The sequence below is a fragment of the Lates calcarifer genome, linkage group LG18 (genome assembly GCF_001640805.2).
Source record: "Lates calcarifer isolate ASB-BC8 linkage group LG18, TLL_Latcal_v3, whole genome shotgun sequence".
Lineage (NCBI taxonomy): Eukaryota > Metazoa > Chordata > Actinopteri > Centropomidae > Lates > Lates calcarifer.
In genome coordinates this window covers 18,416,834-18,422,059 of record NC_066850.1, presented here as the reverse complement: position 1 = coordinate 18,422,059, position 5,226 = coordinate 18,416,834, and the positions used below count along the sequence as shown (strand labels likewise).

Here is a 5,226-nt window from a genome sequence, read left to right as displayed (position 1 = left end):
TCATATACTAAAATAAAACTAACCAAAGTTTCCCTTTTTGATAAAATAAATTTTTTTGTGTGTGTTACACAGATTCAACAATAAGGTAATGTTGAGTTATTTTCTCCAGGCCTTACAAACCCTTTTAGCTCTGTTATGATACAGACTGAAGACACTGCAGAGTCAAAGAGCAGTCAACACCAGGACACTGTAGATCTACTTATAACTCATATAAATCACATTACATCAGGTTGAAATGATTCAATCTGGGATAATGTTTGTGGCTCATCTTGAGAGGCCTTGTATAAAGACAACAAATGCATAAACAAACAAAAAAAACTACAGTAGAGTTTAAATGAAGTTAGATCTGACTTGCCACTGCTCCAACTGGTGTCTGCTGACTTTGTTTCAGTGTGAGAGCATCACTCCTCTTCTTGAAAGAGAGTTTCAAACACACTCAGGACAGATTTGTGGACTTTATCTTTGAAATCTTGGCTCATGAACACATACAACAGTGGGTTCAGGCAACTGCTGAGAAAGGCCAGGCTGGTGGCTATAGGGTAACTGAAAACAATGACATGGAATAATGTTTCACTTTCATTACCTGTGAAATAAACTATTTCAAGTAGACTTGTGATGTGAAAAGGACCAAAACACAGCAAAAAAGTGGTAATAATGGCAGCAATGATCTTAAAGGGCCGACTTGACTGGGTGGCCAGGGTGCGGTTCCTCCTGAGACGATGGATTATTACAGCATAACTGGAGACAATGACAGTGCAGGGGATGGCAAATCCCAGGAGGAAGCGGGTGATGGCCATGGCCTGATAACGAAACTGTCTCAGCTCAATCACAGAAGGTGTTTCATAATCATCAGAAAGAGCAAAGTTTTCAAAGCAGATAGTTTTAGGATGTTTTCAGGATAATAATCAGCAGTGTCCCTGAAGATAAAGTATGGAGTACTGAAAATCAGAGCCAGTACCCACACAACCAGACTCACACAGGACGCCCTGCGCACATTTCGGTGGTTCTTGGCCCAGACGGGCCACACCACAGACACACATCTGTCCAAGCTGATCACCACCAGGAGGTAGACACTGGCAAACATGCTTAGATAGATCATGGTGCTGTTGAGTTTGCACATGAATTTGCCAAAAGGCCAGTGGAAATCCAAAGCCGCATATGTCACATAGAAAGGCAGGAATGCTGCAAAGAGGAAGTCAGCCACAGCGAGGTTGAGAAACCAAACTGTGTTAACTGTTTTCTTCATCTTGAACCTGATCACCCAGATAACCACTCCATTCTCGAGCACACCAAGAACGAAGGCCAGGGAGTAAATAATGAGAACCGTGGTGTAGAGAGACTTCAATTTCAAAGATGTCTCAGAATACTCATCAGAGTTATTTTGTCTGGATACAGCTGTTGCATTGTTGTGAAAGGCAGGGGTCATGGTCGTTTCCATTCTAGTCCTGCAATGACAACATGAAAAACAAAAATAAAAACAGATAATTCAGAAGATGTTGCCCAACCTTTCACGCCAGTCTTTTGTGTCTTCTTCTTATTATTATTTTACTTCTTATTTTATCTTTTACAAAACAGGAAAAATATTGATTGTACAGGTTTTGGTCAAGATCTTAATCAACACTCTGCTCAGAGTATATGAAACCACCTCCTCTTTCTTTGTCACGTACAAGTAATATATAATAAAATCTTTGTCCACAAAACTAAACAAATTAAAAAAACAACAAACAAACAAAATAGGCTAAATACTCTATAGCAGTTTGCCTTATTGAAGACTTTTTAAAAATTTAGCCTATTAATCATTTACCTTGATTAAATTTAAAGACAGCATACTGTTATTCTAAGGAGAACGGTACCTTTGTCCAAGCTCGTCAGTCAGATGAGAACGTGTCTGCGGCAGAGATAAGTCTGGTCAAACTCTGACAGGTTAGTGGAAACTATGTGCTCTGAAGACTCCTTATATGACGTATATTGAGGCAGGGCCATATGTAATACACACAGCAATAGCAAGTCATAGGAAAAAAGCTCCCTTGGATATCCTGTGTAATGTTCTAGCATGTTATCATCAACTTAGATTGTATTAGGTGAATTACGCAAGTCACAGCTATGTTACTTCCTGTCAGCATCCTCTTTTTACCCCAAAATCAGATATCCCCTGACATGTAATAACAAGTATGAAGTGCAACTGCCATTTTTACTTAAGAGACAGCTTGTAAGATGAGTGAATTCAGATCTTTCCCTGAATATTATTCCCAGTTCTTTATTATAAATAGATAAAGAGACAATGAATCTTAAAGACTGAATCTTCAGACTGAACTGAAAATAAAGAATCACAACTGTCACTGACTGAATCGTTAGCTTTTAGCAGTGGAGCAACTCACTGGTAGCTGGGAGAAACTTTGTCATTAAATAAAACAAAAAGTTTCCTTTTTTGATAAAATATTTTTTTTGTGTGTTACACAGATTCAACAATAAGGTAATGTTGGGTTATTTTTCTCCAGGCCTTTACAAACCCTTTTAGCTCTGTTATGATACAGACTGAAGACACAGCAGAGTCAAAGAGCAGTCAACACCAGGACACTGTAGATCTACTTATAACTCATATAAATCACATTACATCAGGTTGAAATGATATATGTAGACACTGCCAAACTGAGGTTACCTACACATCAGGAATACGACTGACTGTTTTTGTACTTGCTTTTTGCTCTTTAACATTAATGCCTTGTTCATTTTTTCCAAGTCTTCATTTGCCTTTTTTTAAAAATATCACAATAAACATCCTATGATGAGATTTTGATATTGTTACATCCCTTACATTTATTACTATGATATTTAGGTGAGGAACTTTAGCTATCATCATATACTAAAATTCTGATCATAAAATAAAACAAACCAAAGTTCCCTTTTTTGATAAAATAATTTTTTTTGTGTTACACAGATTCAACAATAAGGTAATGTTGGGTTATTTTTCTCCAGGCCTTTACAAACCCTTTTAGCTCTGTTATGATACAGACTGAAGACACTGCAGAGTCAAAGAGCAGTCAACACCAGGACACTGTAGATCTACTTATAACTCATATAAATCACATTACATCAGGTTGAAATGATTCAATCTGGGATAATGTTTGTGGCTCATCTTGAGAGGCCTTGTATAAAGACAACAAATGCATAAACAAACAAAAAAACTACAGTAGAGTTTAAATGAAGTTAGATCTGACTTGCCACTGCTCCAACTGGTGTCTGCTGACTTTGTTTCAGTGTGAGAGCATCACTCCTCTTCTTGAAAGAGAGTTTCAAACACATTCAGGTCATAAATCATAGATTTGTGGACTTTATCTTTGAAATCTTGGCTCATGAGCCAGTGGGTTCAGGCAACTGCTGAGAAAGGCCAGGCTGGTGGCTATAGGGTAACTGAAAGCAATGCCATGGAATAATGTTTCACTTTCATTACCTGTGAAATAAACCAAGCAGACTTGTGATGTGAAAAGGATCAAAACACAGCAGGAAAGTGGTAATAATGGCAGCAATGATCTTAAAGGACTGATTTGACTGACTGGCTAGGGTGCAGTTCCTCCATATTTTCTAAATATTGTCATTTGAATACATCACTTACACTTTAACTATGTATTTTCGTTCCCACAAAGTATAAAGTAAACTGTAATATACTGCAGAGATGTGACTTGTAACAGCTTCTTTGATTTGCTCTATAACATTTTTCTTTCAGTGGCATAGGAAGATGACAAAGACAAAGTTGTGATTGTCTCTCTTTGGTCAGGAAATAGCCATCAGTGATATAAGACAAAAGAGCAGGAGGAAGTCATTCACAGGGAGCCACACACAATCATCTTGACCACAGCCTGTGATGTGAAATATTTTAAAGGCCTGCTCTGGCTTCGTGGGCGTACTGCAGTTATGTCAGGACTCCCTTTTGCATGCTCACTCTGTCACTTTAGGGGAAGTGTGTGGTGGGGGAAACCTCTGTGGAGTGTAAGCAGTTTAGTTCAATTAGTTTGATAATCACCAGCCAGACATGTTTTACCCAGCGGAGTCTGCAGCAAGTCTCATCAGACTTTCCTGACATTGTTTTTCTATCTGCTTTGTATTTACTTGACAGTTGTCTCACAGCTCTCCATGTTTTCCTGTAGTTCAGGTGTCATCCCGTCTATTACCCAGTGCACCCACCCTGCCAGTTTGGAAAACATTGAACTATGTAACTGCAGTTGTCCAGCATCAGTGTAGTACATGTTCATTACAATTCTGTGCAACCAGTGTGTTTAATTTGCTCCATTCACTGTGATAGAGAATATTGATCATGTTGAACCTTGAAACTGGAGCCACTCCCATCTGGGCGAGAGGCAAGGTACCCCGGACAGGTCACTCTACAAATAGCTTTAAGAAAATAAAGTAAGAAAAAAAAAAAAAACAAGTGGTGGAGCTGGCGTTTGAATTGCTTGTTGCTGTACATTGTGGCACAGCAGTTTCAGCAGAGCTGTGCTGTTGTGCATTGCTGTGCACAGAAGAGTGTGTTTTTGCCTCGGTATAATTAGAATTTGTCAGTATTGGAAGTTGAGCAGCTTTCAGGCCACAAGAGTGCAGAGCACACTAACATGGTATGCCAAGTGGAGATTAAACAATATGCTTCATTATTCTCTCAAAATATTAAACCTCAGGCTACAGAAGTCTGATCACGTAACTGTGTTGATGCTACTATGTGTGGATTTTTAAAGTAAATAAACTAAAACTCTACCAACTCAGTTATCTTGTGTCATGACAGGAGTAGAAATAACCTGGAGAGAAAATCAAAATGCAAAACGATTACCAACACAGGTATTAAAAGTTTGTAGTAGTGAATGGTCTCAGCAGAGAGCTCATGCCTCTATGGTAAACCCCAACATGAGTCAGTCACTCATCACCTCTGCTGCTTAAAGCAGTTGTCCTTTGTCACACAGTACTCAAGTGAGTTTTTGGCTTGCTGTTAATATATTAATTTATAAAAGCAGAGGAAGCAGGAGAAGGTGAAAGCTTTTGTCAGTGTTTGACTTGTACATATGGCTATTTCCTGTACTCAGCATGTACCAGTGTAAACTCAATTAGTATGGAATCCACAACAACACCAGTAGGAACTCTTCAGTTGTTCATTTAGGGCCAGCACCAACACCCAGTGAGAGTCAGCTAAACGACTGAATGTAAATGTAAGTGATGCAGCTGAAACTTCGGGGACACAAA

At 38.8% G+C, this 5,226-nt stretch overlaps 1 pseudogene; it reads right to left on the bottom strand.

Moving 5' to 3' along the window:
• Positions 1-332: 332 nt before the first annotated feature.
• On the bottom strand, positions 333-1,990 carry LOC108897529 (chemerin-like receptor 1; annotated as a pseudogene).
• Between the last annotated feature and the right edge of the window lie 3,236 nt (positions 1,991-5,226).